Consider the following 16,190-nt stretch of genomic DNA (forward strand, 5'->3'; position numbering starts at 1 on the left):
TGTATATTAGACCTGACCTGTATATTAGACCTGTATATTAGACCTGTATAGTAGACCTGTATAGTAGACCTGTATAGTAGACCTGTATAGTAGACCTGTATAGTAGACCTGTATATTAGACCTAACCTGAATATTAGACAAGACCTGTATATTAGACCTGACCTCTAATTCTAAAATTGATTAAATTATACTTTTCCCTCATCAATCTACACACAATCTACACACACCCCATAATGACAAAGCAAAACCAGGGTCTGAATACTCATGTAAATAAGGTGTTTCTGTTTTTTATTTTAGAAACTATCCCTTTAAGGAATGAAACAGACATGGTATCTTGCTAGACAGACAGTAGTAATTGTCTATTGAAAGTTATTGTTCAACCTTGGCATGAAATGTCGATTTGAAAAGATGTTTAAATTACCTGAGGTTCAATCATCCATGTGTCTGGTCTTTTCTCTCTCGGTCCGACCCCAGTGAAGGTGTAGGCTGAGAACACAGGGATCATGTTGGTCGTGTCGTAGAGAGTTGCAAACATGTAGGTGTTGTAAACAACCTTGTTCTTCATGTATTTAAACAACTGGCAGATCGGCTTGTAACGGTTCTGGTCCTGGACTTTCCCACCAACCAAAATACCTGGGAGAATTGGAGTTGTCCCCTCCAGGAAGAACTCTTTGCACTCTGGATCGAACCTGTTCACCACACGAGAGAGAGCAGGAGGAAGGAGAGAGAGGAGGAGGAGAGTAGAGAGATGATTCAATACCCCCATCATCACCTGAAGACTGTACACCACAGAGACAAAGATGAAGTTACGGAGACCAGTTGGTAGACTGGAGAATGTTGAGCTGAGTCAGGACAGACTGATTTAAATAGTTATTACAGAGACCAGTTGGTAGACTGGAGACTGTTGAGCTGAGTCAGGACAGACTGATTTAAATAGGTTTTCAGAGACTCCTCCTTCAGATGTCAAGACAGATAGGGCTGATTTGCATAAACTCCTCTGTATGTTTCCATGGAAACTGCTGTAACAAATAACATGTGACTCACCTACTGTGGTTTCTAACACGTATGGACCCAGAACATAAATCACACAGATTATAGTTCTGGGTTAATGAGATTATAGTTCTGGGTTAATGAGATTATAGTTTTGGGTTAATGAGATTATAGTTCTGGGTTAATGAGATTATAGTTCTGGGTTAATGAGATTATAGTTCTGGGTTAATGAGATTAGACTGCTCTAAATAGTGACTGCCTCCACACTTTGGTTCTGGTAGAAAAACGTTTTAGGATAAAAACATGACTTTACTCAGCATAGAGTCTGTCAGAAGATACACATCACACTATTACAACAGTGGGACTGTTCTGGAATTACGGTTGCTGAGTTCACATTCATTAAAATCCCACAAGGCTTAGCGCCTCTGACACAACAACTCAAAGAAGTAACACTTGCATTTCCCTTGACCAGCAAGTCAACATATTTAGTATGATGTCTCAAAAGCCTCACATACATTACAGATACGTGTACAACTGACTGAAAATGAGGAAGATGTGTCCTACTGAATGAAATGGAGGAAGATGTGTCCTACTGAATGAAATGGAGGAAGATGTGTCCTACTGAATGAAATGGAGGAAGATGTGTCCTACTGAATGAAATGGAGGAAGATGTGTCCTACTGAATGAAATGGAGGAAGATGTGTCCTACTGAATGAAATGGAGGAAGATGTGTCCTACTGAATGAAATGGAGGAAGATGTGTCCAACTGAATGAAAGAGGAAGATGTGTCCTACTGAATGAAATGGAGGAAGATGTGTCCTACTGAATGAAATGGAGGAAGCAAACAAATGTCAATCAAGATTCCACCTCAGATTTGGCCTCTAACACATTTAATGGAAACCAGAAGATGTCAATAATGGTTTCATTTATTGGTGTTGTTTATGTTGATGTATTGTGGTCTGACCACTGCTGAGTTTATTACCAGTAACTGAAGTAGTTCACAGTAACAGCTGACACAAGGCTGTGTATGTAGAGTTAGAAAATGTGGATCCTAACAACACTGTGGTCAGAGCAGTACTGGACTGTTTAACACCTCAGACTCAGCAGCTGTAGATTCTTCAGTTGAGGCCTTTTCTCAGGGAGAGTAGATGAGACTGGGGAACAGACTAACACTGGGCTGTTTAACACCTCAGACTCAGCAGCTGTAGATTCTTCAGTTGAGGCCTTTTCTCAGGGAGAGTAGAGGAGACTGGGGAACAGACTAACACTGGGCTGTTTAACACCTCAGACTCAGCAGCTGTAGATTCTTCAGTTGAGGCCTTTTCTCAGGGAGAGTAGAGGAGACTGGGGAACAGACTAACACTGGGCTGTTTAACACCTCAGACTCAGCAGCTGTAGATTCTTCAGTTGAGGCCTTTTCTCAGTGAGAGTAGAGGAGACTGGGGAACAGACTAACACTGGGCTGTTTAACACCTCAGACTCAGCAGCTGTAGATTCTTCAGTTGAGGCCTTTTCTCAGGGAGAGTAGAGGAGACTGGGGAACAGACTAACACTGGGCTGTTTAACACCTCAGACTCAGCAGCTGTAGATTCTTCAGTTGAGGCCTTTTCTCAGTAAGAGTAGAGGAGACTGGGGAACAGACTAACACTGGGCTGTTTAACACCTCAGACTCAGCAGCTGTAGATTCTTCAGTTGAGGCCTTTTCTCAGTAAGAGTAGAGGAGACTGGGGAACAGACTAACACTGGGCTGTTTAACACCTCAGACTCAGCAGCTGTAGATTCTTCAGTTGAGGCCTTTTCTCAGTAAGAGTAGAGGAGACTGGGGAACAGACTAACACTGGGCTGTTTAACACCTCAGACTCAGCAGCTGTAGATTCTTCAGTTGAGGCCTTTTCTCAGTAAGAGTAGAGGAGACTGGGGAACAGACTAACACTGGGCTGTTTAACACCTCAGACTCAGCAGCTGTAGATTCTTCAGTTGAGGCCTTTTCTCAGTAAGAGTAGAGGAGACTGGGGAACAGACTAACACTGGGCTGTTTAACACCTCAGACTCAGCAGCTGTAGATTCTTCAGTTGAGGCCTTTTCTCAGTAAGAGTAGAGGAGACTGGGGAACAGACTAACACTGGGCTGTTTAACACCTCAGACTCAGCAGCTGTAGATTCTTCAGTTGAGGCCTTTTCTCAGGGAGAGTAGAGGAGACTGGGGAACAGACTAACACTGGGCTGTTTAACACCTCAGACTCAGCAGCTGTAGATTCTTCAGTTGAGGCCTTTTCTCAGTGAGAGTAGAGGAGACTGGGGAACAGACTAACACTGGGCTGTTTAACACCTCAGACTCAGCAGCTGTAGATTCTTCAGTTGAGGCCTTTTCTCAGTGAGAGTAGAGGAGACTGGGGAACAGACTAACACTGGGCTGTTTAACACCTCAGACTCAGCAGCTGTAGATTCTTCAGTTGAGGCCTTTTCTCAGTGAGAGTAGAGGAGACTGGGGAACAGACTAACACTGGGCTGTTTAACACCTCAGACTCAGCAGCTGTAGATTCTTCAGTTGAGGCCTTTTCTCAGTGAGAGTAGATGAGACTGGGGAACAGACTAACACTGGGCTGTTTAACACCTCAGACTCAGCAGCTGTAGATTCTTCAGTTGAGGCCTTTTCTCAGTGAGAGTAGAGGAGACTGGGGAACAGACTAACACTGGGCTGTTTAACACCTCAGACTCAGCAGCTGTAGATTCTTCAGTTGAGGCCTTTTCTCAGTGAGAGTAGAGGAGACTGGGGAACAGACTAACACTGGGCTGTTTAACACCTCAGACTCAGCAGCTGTAGATTCTTCAGTTGAGGCCTTTTCTCAGTGAGAGTAGAGGAGACTGGGGAACAGACTAACACTGGGCTGGTTAACACCTCAGACTCAGCAGCTGTAGATTCTTCAGTTGAGGCCTTTTCTCAGTGAGAGTAGAGGAGACTGGGGAACAGACTAACACTGGGCTGTTTAACACCTCAGACTCAGCAGCTGTAGATTCTTCAGTTGAGGCCTTTTCTCAGTGAGAGTAGAGGAGACTGGGGAACAGACTAACACTGGGCTGTTTAACACCTCAGACTCAGCAGCTGTAGATTCTTCAGTTGAGGCCTTTTCTCAGTGAGAGTAGAGGAGACTGGGGAACAGACTAACACTGGGCTGTTTAACACCTCAGACTCAGCAGCTGTAGATTCTTCAGTTGAGGCCTTTTCTCAGTGAGAGTAGAGGAGACTGGGGAACAGACTAACACTGGGCTGTTTAACACCTCAGACTCAGCAGCTGTAGATTCTTCAGTTGAGGCCTTTTCTCAGTGAGAGTAGAGGAGACTGGGGAACAGACTAACACTGGGCTGTTTAACACCTCAGACTCAGCAGCTGTAGATTCTTCAGTTGAGGCCTTTTCTCAGTGAGAGTAGATGAGACTGGGGAACAGACTAACACTGGGCTGTTTAACACCTCAGACTCAGCAGCTGTAGATTCTTCAGTTGAGGCCTTTTCTCAGTGAGAGTAGAGGAGACTGGGGAACAGACTAACACTGGGCTGTTTAACACCTCAGACTCAGCAGCTGTAGATTCTTCAGTTGAGGCCTTTTCTCAGTGAGAGTAGAGGAGACTGGGGAACAGACTAACACTGGGCTGTTTAACACCTCAGACTCAGCAGCTGTAGATTCTTCAGTTGAGGCCTTTTCTCAGTGAGAGTAGAGGAGACTGGGGAACAGACTAACACTGGGCTGTTTAACACCTCAGACTCAGCAGCTGTAGATTCTTCAGTTGAGGCCTTTTCTCAGTGAGAGTAGAGGAGACTGGGGAACAGACTAACACTGGGCTGTTTAACACCTCAGACTCAGCAGCTGTAGATTCTTCAGTTGAGGCCTTTTCTCAGTGAGAGTAGAGGAGACTGGGGAACAGACTAACACTGGGCTGTTTAACACCTCAGACTCAGCAGCTGTAGATTCTTCAGTTGAGGCCTTTTCTCAGTGAGAGTAGAGGAGACTGGGGAACAGACTAACACTGGGCTGTTTAACACCTCAGACTCAGCAGCTGTAGATTCTTCAGTTGAGGCCTTTTCTCAGTGAGAGTAGAGGAGACTGGGGAACAGACTAACACTGGGCTGTTTAACACCTCAGACTCAGCAGCTGTAGATTCTTCAGTTGAGGCCTTTTCTCAGTGAGAGTAGAGGAGACTGGGGAACAGACTAACACTGGGCTGTTTAACACCTCAGACTCAGCAGCTGTAGATTCTTCAGTTGAGGCCTTTTCTCAGTGAGAGTAGAGGAGACTGGGGAACAGACTAACACTGGGCTGTTTAACACCTCAGACTCAGCAGCTGTAGATTCTTCAGTTGAGGCCTTTTCTCAGTGAGAGTAGAGGAGACTGGGGAACAGACTAACACTGGGCTGTTTAACACCTCAGACTCAGCAGCTGTAGATTCTTCAGTTGAGGCCTTTTCTCAGTGAGAGTAGAGGAGACTGGGGAACAGACTAACACTGGGCTGTTTAACACCTCAGACTCAGCAGCTGTAGATTCTTCAGTTGAGGCCTTTTCTCAGTGAGAGTAGAGGAGACTGGGGAACAGACTAACACTGGGCTGGTTAACACCTCAGACTCAGCAGCTGTAGATTCTTCAGTTGAGGCCTTTTCTCAGTAAGAGTAGAGGAGACTGGGGAACAGACTAACACTGGGCTGTTTAACACCTCAGACTCAGCAGCTGTAGATTCTTCAGTTGAGGCCTTTTCTCAGTGAGAGTAGAGGAGACTGGGGAACAGACTAACACTTTTAGACTCTAGTTTATTATGAAAATATTATTTAAGTTAAATTAATCATATTTTTATGTAAATAACATATCTGAGCTACCATTACACAGTAAATATGTTCCTAGGACGTACCAGTCATTTACAATTCAACCAAGTGGTGGGAATTAAATGTTACAATTGACCCAGTAGGTGAATGTTCCACAGGTCAATCATGTAATTAAAAGACAGGAGGCAAGTATATTTACTTTTGGACCTCAAATAGATTTTTTCCTTCAATAAAACTAAAAGTCATCAATGGATTTAAACAAAACCTGTTGGTCATGTAGAGAAACTAACCAACCATTATCACATTGAATAAGAGCTTTCTACCTGGTTTCTAATTGGCGTTATTTATCTGTTACAACTGCCCCTGTGTTACTTTGTTCCCCAGTCTACCCTACCTGCATGTATAATATTTAAAATGACTGCTTCACTTTAGTAAAATATTTTTAATTTCTTAAACAGCTGAAGCAGGTCACATAATTTTACTTCCTGTAAAATAACCTGTTGTTGTGATTTCAAGGTGTGGACGTTAATTTGCTAATTGTTTACGTAAAAGTGTTGCCTTGAATGTTGGCTTGCATGATGTATGATATACTATGAATTAGTTTCATATTTCATTAAACTACAGGAATACTTTGTTTCAGGGAAACATTATATTTGTTCAACATGCGTGTGGGAGGAGTTCCCCTTTCTGTCCAATGAGGTCATTTCTGGACAATATTTCAGCAAGTAAAATTATGGTTCTACTTTAGAATGTGGAACACACAGCCAATAGGGAGGTTTGATTGTTACACCTGATAAATAGTCACACCTGTTCCACATACAGAGGAGTTTATCCAACCCTCCTTGTCCAGTCTTGACCAATAATTATACCAGACAGGCTATCTTCTTCCACATGTCATCACAGAAAGGTTCATCATTCAGTTAGATAATGTTTACCCAGTGGCATCCTGAGACATTGATACATCATGAGAGAATAAAATATTAAAATACCATTTCTAATCTTCTCATTTATTATGTAAAAACTCACCCCAGCACATTTTGAGGCAGAACTTGGAGACAGGAAGGACATCACCCTCTTCTGGTCTTCTCCCCACCAGGGAAAGGACAGTGATGAACTGTGAGCTCTGTAGGAGGCTCCTGGTTGGGTACTGTGGTAGTATAAATACACATATCAGAACGTACTGTGGTAGTATAAATACACATATCAGAGGGGTGGGTACTGTGGTAGTATAAATACACATATCAGAGGGGTGGGTACTGTGGTAGTATAAATACACATATCAGAGGCTACTGTGGTAGTATAAATACACATATCAGAGGGTTGGGTACCGTGGTAGTATAAATACACATATCAGAGGGTACTGTGGTAGTATAAATACACATATCAGAGGGTACTGTGGTAGTATAAATACACATATCAGAGGGTACTGTGGTAGTATAAATACACATATAAGAGGGTTGGTACTGTGGTAGTATAAATACACATATCAGAGGGTTGGGTACTGTGGTAGTATAAATACACATATCAGAGGGTTGGGTACTGTGGTAGTATAAATACACACATCAGAGGGTACTGTGGTAGTATAAATACACATTTCAGAGGGTACTGTGGTAGTATAAACACACATATAAGAGGGTTGTGCACTGTGGTAGTATAAACACACATATCAGAGGGTACTGTGGTAGTATGAATACACATATCAGAGGGTACTGTGGTAGTATAAATACACATATCAGAGGGTTGGGTACTGTGGTAGTATAAATACACATATCAGAGGGGTGGGTACTGTGGTAGTAAAAATACACATATCAGAGGGTACTGTGGTAGTATAAACACACATAAGAGGGTTGTGCACTGTGGTAGTATAAACACACATATCAGAGGGTACTGTGGTAGTATGAATACACATATCAGAGGGTACTGTGGTAGTATAAATACACACAATAGAGGGTACTGTGGTAGTATAAATACACATATCAGAGGGTACTGTGGTAGTATAAATACACATATCAGAGGGTTCTGTGGTAGTATAAATACACATATCAGAGGGTACTGTGGTAGTATAAATACACATATCAGAGGGTACTGTGGTAGTATAAATACACATATCAGAGGGTACTGTGGTAGTATAAATACACATATCAGAGGGTACTGTGGTAGTATAAATACACATATCAGAGGGTTGGGTACTGTGGTAGTATAAATACACACATCAGAGGGTAGTGTGGTAGTATAAATACACATATCAGAGGGTACTGTGGTAGTATAAATACACATATCAGAGGGTACTGTGGTAGTATAAATACACATATCAGAGGGTTGGGTACTGTGGTAGTATAAATACACACATCAGAGGGTACTGTGGTAGTATAAATACACATATCAGAGGTTACTGTGGTAGTATAAATACACACATCAGATGGTACTGTGGTAGTATAAATACACATTTCAGAGGGTATTGTGGTAGTATAAATACACATATCAGAGGGTTTGGTACTGTGGTAGTATAAATACACACATCAGAGGGTACTGTGGTAGTATAAATACACATTTCAGAGGGTACTGTGGTAGTATAAACACACATATCAGAGGGTACTGTGGTAGTATAAACACACATATCAGAGGGTACTGTGGTAGTATAAACACACATATCAGAGGGTACTGTGGTAGTATACATACACATATCAGAGGGTACTGTGGTAGTATAAATACACAAATCAGAGGGTACTGTGGTAGTATACATACACATAGAGGGTACTGTGGTAGTATAAATACACATATCAGAGGGTACTGTGGTAGTATAAATACACATATCAGAGGGTACTGTGGTAGTATACATACACATATCAGAGGGTACTGTGGTAGTATAAATACACATATCAGAGGGTTCTGTGGTAGTATAAATACACATATCAGAGGGTACTGTGGTAGTATAAATACACATATCAGAGGGTACTGTGGTAGTATAAATACACATATCAGAGGGTTCGGTACGGTGGTAGTATACATACACATATCAGAGGGTACTGTGGTAGTATAAATACACACATCAGAGGGTACTGTGGTAGTATACATACACATAGAGGGTACTGTGGTAGTATAAATACACATATCAGAGGGTACTGTGGTAGTATAAATACACATATCAGAGGGTACTGTGGTAGTATAAATACACAAATCAGAGGGTACTGTGGTAGTATAAATACACATATCAGAGGGTACTGTGGTAGTATAAATACACAAATCAGAGGGTACTGTGGTAGTATAAATACACATATCAGAGGGTACTGTGGTAGTATAAATACACATATCAGAGGGTACTGTGGTAGTATAAATACACATATCAGAGGGTACTGTGGTAGTATAAATACACATATCAGAGGGTACTGTTGTAGTATAAATACACATATAAGAGGGTTGGGTACTGTGGTAGTATAAATACACACATCAGAGGGTACTGTGGTAGTATAAATACACATATCAGAGGGTACTGTGGTAGTATAAATACACAAATCAGAGGGTACTGTGGTAGTATAAATACACATATCAGAGGGTACTGTGGTAGTATAAATACACAAATCAGAGGGTACTGTGGTAGTATAAATACACATTTCAGAGGGTATTGTGGTAGTATAAATACACATATCAGAGGGTTGGGTACCGTGGTAGTATAAATACACAAATAAACATTTCTGTTGTATAATAGGGGGGCAGAGAATTAATTTAATTCTTAATTATTTTAACTTAAATAATATTTTCATAATAAACTAGAGTCTAAAAGTGTTAGTCTGTTCCCCAGTCTCATCTACTCTTACTGAGAAAAGGCCTCAACTGAAGAATCTACAGCTGCTGAGTCTGAGGTGTTAAACAGCCCAGTGTTAGTCTGTTCCCCAGTCTCCTCTACTCTCACTGAGAAAAGGCCTCAACTGAAGAATCTACAGCTGCTGAGTCTGAGGTGTTAAACAGCCCAGTGTTAGTCTGTTCCCCAGTCTCCTCTACTCTCACTGAGAAAAGGCCTCAACTGAAGAATCTACAGCTGCTGAGTCTGAGGTGTTAAACAGCCCAGTGTTAGTCTGTTCCCCAGTCTCCTCTACTCTCACTGAGAAAAGGCCTCAACTGAAGAATCTACAGCTGCTGAGTCTGAGGTGTTAAACAGCCCAGTGTTAGTCTGTTCCCCAGTCTCCTCTACTCTCACTGAGAAAAGGCCTCAACTGAAGAATCTACAGCTGCTGAGTCTGAGGTGTTAAACAGCCCAGTGTTAGTCTGTTCCCCAGTCTCCTCTACTCTCACTGAGAAAAGGCCTCAACTGAAGAATCTACAGCTGCTGAGTCTGAGGTGTTAAACAGCCCAGTGTTAGTCTGTTCCCCAGTCTCCTCTACTCTCACTGAGAAAAGGCCTCAACTGAAGAATCTACAGCTGCTGAGTCTGAGGTGTTAAACAGCCCAGTGTTAGTCTGTTCCCCAGTCTCATCTACTCTCACTGAGAAAAGGCCTCAACTGAAGAATCTACAGCTGCTGAGTCTGAGGTGTTAAACAGCCCAGTGTTAGTCTGTTCCCCAGTCTCCTCTACTCTTACTGAGAAAAGGCCTCAACTGAAGAATCTACAGCTGCTGAGTCTGAGGTGTTAAACAGCCCAGTGTTAGTCTGTTCCCCAGTCTCCTCTACTCTCACTGAGAAAAGGCCTCAACTGAAGAATCTACAGCTGCTGAGTCTGAGGTGTTAAACAGCCCAGTGTTAGTCTGTTCCCCAGTCTCATCTACTCTCACTGAGAAAAGGCCTCAACTGAAGAATCTACAGCTGCTGAGTCTGAGGTGTTAAACAGCCCAGTGTTAGTCTGTTCCCCAGTCTCATCTACTCTCACTGAGAAAAGGCCTCAACTGAAGAATCTACAGCTGCTGAGTCTGAGGTGTTAACAAGGCCTGTGCTGCTCTGACCACAGTGTTGTTAGGATCCACATTTTCTAACTCTACATACACAGCCTTGTGTCAGCTCTTACTGTGAACTACTTCAGTTACTGGTAATAAACTCAGCAGAGGTCAGACCACAATACATCAACATAAACATCACCAATAAATGAAACATCCATTATTAGAATACATCAAGTTGTACACATCTTCCTCCATTTCATTCAGTAGGACACTTCTTCCTCCATTTCATTCAGTTGGACACATCTTCCTCCATTTCATTCAGGAGGACACATCTTCCTCCATTTCATTCAGTAGGACACATCTTCCTCCATTTCATTCAGGAGGACACATCTTCCTCCATTTCATTCAGTTGGACACATCTTCCTCCATTTCATTCAGTTGGACACATCTTCCTCCGTTTCATTCAGTTGTACACATCTTCCTCCATTTCATTCAGTTGGACACATCTTCCTCTGTTTCATTCAGTTGGACACGTATCTGTAATGTATGTGAGGCCTTTGAGACATCATACTAAATATGTTGACTTGCTGGTCAAGGGAAATGCAAGTGTTACTTCTTTGAGTTGTTGTGTCAGAGGCGCTAAGCCTTGTGGGATATTACTGAATGTGAACTCAGCAACCGTAATTCCAGAACAGTCCCACTGTTGTAATAGTGTGATGTGTATCTTCTGACAGACTCTATGCTGAGTAAAGTCATGTTTTTATCCTAAAACGTTTTCTACCAGAACCGGTCGAGAAGAGAGAGAATAGGTCGAAGAGAGAATAGGTCGAAGAGAGAATAGGTCGAAGAGAGAATAGGTCGAGGAGAGGGAATAGGTCGAGAAGAGAGAATAGGTCGAGGAGAGAGAATAGGTCGAGGAGAGAGAATAGGTCGAGGAGAGAGAATAGGTCGAGGAGAGAGAATAGGTCGAGGAGAGAGAATAGGTCGAAGAGAGAATAGGTCGAAGAGAGAATAGGTCGAGGAGAGGGAATAGGTCGAGAAGAGAGAATAGGTCGAGGAGAGAGAATAGGTCGAGGAGAGAGAATAGGTCGAGGAGAGAGAATAGGTCGAGGAGAGAGAATAGGTCGAGGAGAGAGAATAGGTCGAGGAGAGAGAATAGGTCGAGGAGAGAGAATAGGTCGAGGAGAGAGAATAGGTCGAGGAGAGAGAATAGGTCGAGGAGAGAGAATAGGTCGAGGAGAGAGAATAGGTCGAGGAGAGAGAATAGGTCGAGGAGAGAGAATAGGTCGAGGAGAGAGAATAGGTCGAGGAGAGAGAATAGGTCGAGGAGAGAGAATAGGTCGAGGACGGAGAAAAGAGTTAGAGGGTAGAGGCAGGGCGCCGCATCCAACTGGCAATTTAATTCAAAGTTAATTTGATTAAATTGACTAAATGTATCTACACATAAATCAATAAAATCATTCAAAATAGGTTCACACACCAGCAAGCATTATTTGGCAACAGATGATCATTCGCTTATTTCTAAAAATAATAAATAAGTGTTGTAGAAATGACGTGTTTGTCAACACATCCTCACCTAATGAAATGCATGATGTGTTTGTAAACACATTCTCACCTAATGAAATGCATGATGTGTTTGTCAACACATCCTCACCTAATGAAATGCATGATGTGTTTGTAAACACGTCCTCACCTAATGAAATGCATGACGTGTTTGTAAACACGTCCTCACCTAATGAAATGCATGACGTGTTTGTAAACACGTCCTCACCTAATGAAATGCATGACGTGTTTGTCAACACATCCTCACCTAATGAAATGCATGACGTGTTTGTCAACACATCCTCACCTAATGAAATGCATGACGTGTTTGTCAACACATCCTCACCTAATGAAATGCATGATGTGTTTGTAAACACGTCCTCACCTAATGAAATGCATGACGTGTTTGTAAACACGTCCTCACCTAATGAAATGCATGATGTGTTTGTCAACACATCCTCACCTAATGAAATGCATGACGTGTTTGTCAACACATCCTCACCTAATGAAATGCATGATGTGTTTGTAAACACGTCCTCACCTAATGAAATGCATGACGTGTTTGTCAACACATCCTCACCTAATGAAATGCATGATGTGTTTGTAAACACGTCCTCACCTAATGAAATGCATGACGTGTTTGTCAACACATCCTCACCTAATGAAATGCATGACGTGTTTGTAAACACATCCTCACCTAATGAAATGCATGACGTGTTTGTAAACACATCCTCACCTAATGAAATGCATGACGTGTTTGTAAACACATCCTCACCTAATGAAATGCATGACGTGTATCTTCCAAGATGGCGTAGCAGTCGGACGTCCGTTTGTCTTGTCCCGTCCCACCCCTCATCACTGTCAAATGCTTCCTAAAACACTTGAGCGAGCAGGCCTATCTAATCGACCTGGCCCGGGTATCCTGGAAGGATATTGACCTCATCCCGTCAGAAGATGCCTGGTCATTCTTTAAAAGTGCCTTCCTCACCATCTTAAATAAGCATGCCCCTTTCAATTTTTGTTTTAACAAGGACCAGGTATAGCCCTTGGTTCTCTCCAGACTTGACTGCCCTTGACCAGCACAAAAACATCCTGTGGCATTCTGCATTAGCATCAAATAGCCCCCGCGATATGCAACTTTTCAGGGAAGTTAGGAACCAATATACACAGTCAGTTAGGAAAGCTAAGGCAGGCTTTTTCAAGCAGATACTGAGACTATCACAGTGCAGGTGCATTTATACGGAGACTTGATTACACACAGGTGGATTGTATTTATCATCATTAGTCATTTAGGTCAACATTGGATCATTCAGAGATCCTCACTGAACTTCTGGAGAGAGTTTGCTGCACTGAAAGTAAAGGGGCTGAATAATTTTGCACGCCCAATTTTTCAGTTTTTGATTTGTTAAAAAAGTTTGAAATATCCAATAAATGTCGTTCCACTTCATGATTGTGTCCCACTTGTTGTTGATTCTTCACAAAAAAATACAGTTTTATATCTTTATGTTTGAAGCCTGAAATGTGGCAAATGGTCGCAAAGTTCAAGGGGGCCGAATACTTTCGCAAGGCACTGTATTTGCATCCTGTAGCACAAACTCAAAGTTCTGGGACACTGTAAAGTCTATGGAGAATTAGAGCACCTCCTCCCAGCTGCCCACTGTACTGAGGCTAGGAAACACTGTCACCACCGATAAATCCGCTATAATATAGAATTTCAATAAGCATTTTTCTACGGCTGGCCATGCTTTCCACCTGGCTCCCCCTACCCCGGTCAACAGCCCTGCACTCCCCACCGCAAATCGCACCTTCCTCCCCCATTTCTCCTTCACCCAAATCCAGGTAGCTGATGTTCTGAAAGAGCTGCAAAATCTGGACCCCTACAAATCAGCCGGGCAAGACAATCTGGACCCTCTCTTTCTAAAATGATCTGCCGAAATTGTTGCAACCACCATCACTAGCCTGTTCAACCTCTTTCGTATTGTCTGAGATTCCCAAAGATTGGAAAGCTGCCGCGGTCATCCCCCTCTTCAAAAGGGGGAGAAACTCTAGACCCAGACTGCTACAAATCTATATCTATCCTAACCTGCCTTTCTAAGGTCTTCGAAAGCCAAGGTAACAAACAGATGACCGACCATTTAGAATCCCACCGTACCTTCTCCGCTATGCAATCTGGTTTCAGAGCTGGTCATGGGTGCACCTCAGCCACGCTCAAGATCCTAAACGATATGATAACCGCCATCGATAAGAGACATTACTGTGCAGCCATATTCATCGACCTGGCCAAGGCTTTCGACTCTCAATCACCACATTCTTATTGGCATACTCAACAGTCTTTGTTTCTCAAATGATTGCCTCACCTGGTTCATCAACTACTTCTCTGATAGAGTTCAGTGTGTCAAATCGGAAGGCCTGTTGTCCGGAGCTCTGGCCGACTCTATGGGGGTGCCACAGGGTAGACGACACCATTCTCTATACTTCTGGCCCTTCTTTGGACACTGTGTTAACTAACCTCCAGACGAGATTCAATGCCATACAACTCTCCTTCCGTGGCCTCCAACTGCTCTTGAATGCAAGTAAAACTAAATGCATGCTCTTCAACCGTTCACTGCCTACACCTGCCAGCCCATCCAGCATCACTATTCTGGACGGTTCTGACTTAGAATACGTGGACAACTACAAATACCTAGGTGTCTGGTTAGACTGTAAATCCTCCTTCCAGACTCACATTAAGCATCTCCAATCCAAAATTAAATCTAGAATCGGCTTCCAATTTCGCAACAAAGCATCCTTCACACATGCTGCCAAACATACCCTCGTAAAACTGACCATCCTACAGATCCTTGATTTTGGCGATGTCATTTACAAAATAGCCTCCAACACTCTTCTCAACAAATTGGATCCCAGTGCCATCCGTTTTGTCACCAAAGCCCCATACACTACCCACCACTGTGACCTGTACGCTCTTGTTGGCTGGCCCTCGATTCATACTCGTCACCTTACCAACTGGCTCCAGGCCATCTACAAGTCTCTGCTTGGTAAAGCCCCGCCTTGGGGCGGCAGGGTAGCCTAGTGGTTAGAGCATTGGACTAGTAACCGTAAGGTTGAAAGTTCAAATCCCCGAGCTGACAAGGTACAAATCTGTCGTTCTGCCCCTGAACAGGCAGTTAACCCACTGTTCCTAGGCCGTCATTGTAAATAAGAATTTGTTCTTAACTGACTTGCCTAGTTAAATAAAGGTAAAATAAATAAAAATTAATTTTAAAAAGCCCCGCCTTATCTCACTGGTCACCATAGCAGCACTCACTCATAGCACGCGCTCCAGCAGGTATATCTCACTGAAACGTATCTGATATAGCCTATAGCCTAGACCTCCTCTAAGAAACCTATCTGATATAGCCTATAACCTAGACCTACTCTAAGAAACGTATCTGATATAGCCTATAGCCTAGACCTTCTCTAAGAAACATATCTGATATGGACTATAGCCAAGACCTACTCTAAGAAACGTATCTGATATAGACTATAGCCGAGACCTACTCTAAGAAACGTATCTGATATAGACTATAGCCGAGACCTACTCTAAGAAACATATCTGATATAGCCTTCTCAAATAGCCTGTGGTCTAAAATAGTGCACTACATAGGGAATAGGGTTGAAATAGACCCTGGTCTAAAGTAGTGCACTAGATAGGGAATAGGGTTGAAATAGACCCTGGTCTAAAGTAGTGCACTACATAGGGAATAGGGTTCAAATAGACCCTGGTCTAAAGTGGTGCACTACATAGGGAATAGGGTTGAAATAGACCCTGGTCTAAAGTAGTGCATTACATAGGGAATAGGGTTGAAATAGACCCTGGTCTAAAGTAGTGCACTACATAGGGAATAGGGTTCCATTTGGAACGAAGCAATACATTGCTGACCTGGGAGAAAACATGGAGAACCCTGAACTCATCATGTTACCAATCTGTCACCAATCACTCTGC

Source organism: Oncorhynchus kisutch, linkage group LG16 (assembly GCF_002021735.2).
Source record: "Oncorhynchus kisutch isolate 150728-3 linkage group LG16, Okis_V2, whole genome shotgun sequence".
Taxonomy (NCBI): domain Eukaryota; kingdom Metazoa; phylum Chordata; class Actinopteri; order Salmoniformes; family Salmonidae; genus Oncorhynchus; species Oncorhynchus kisutch.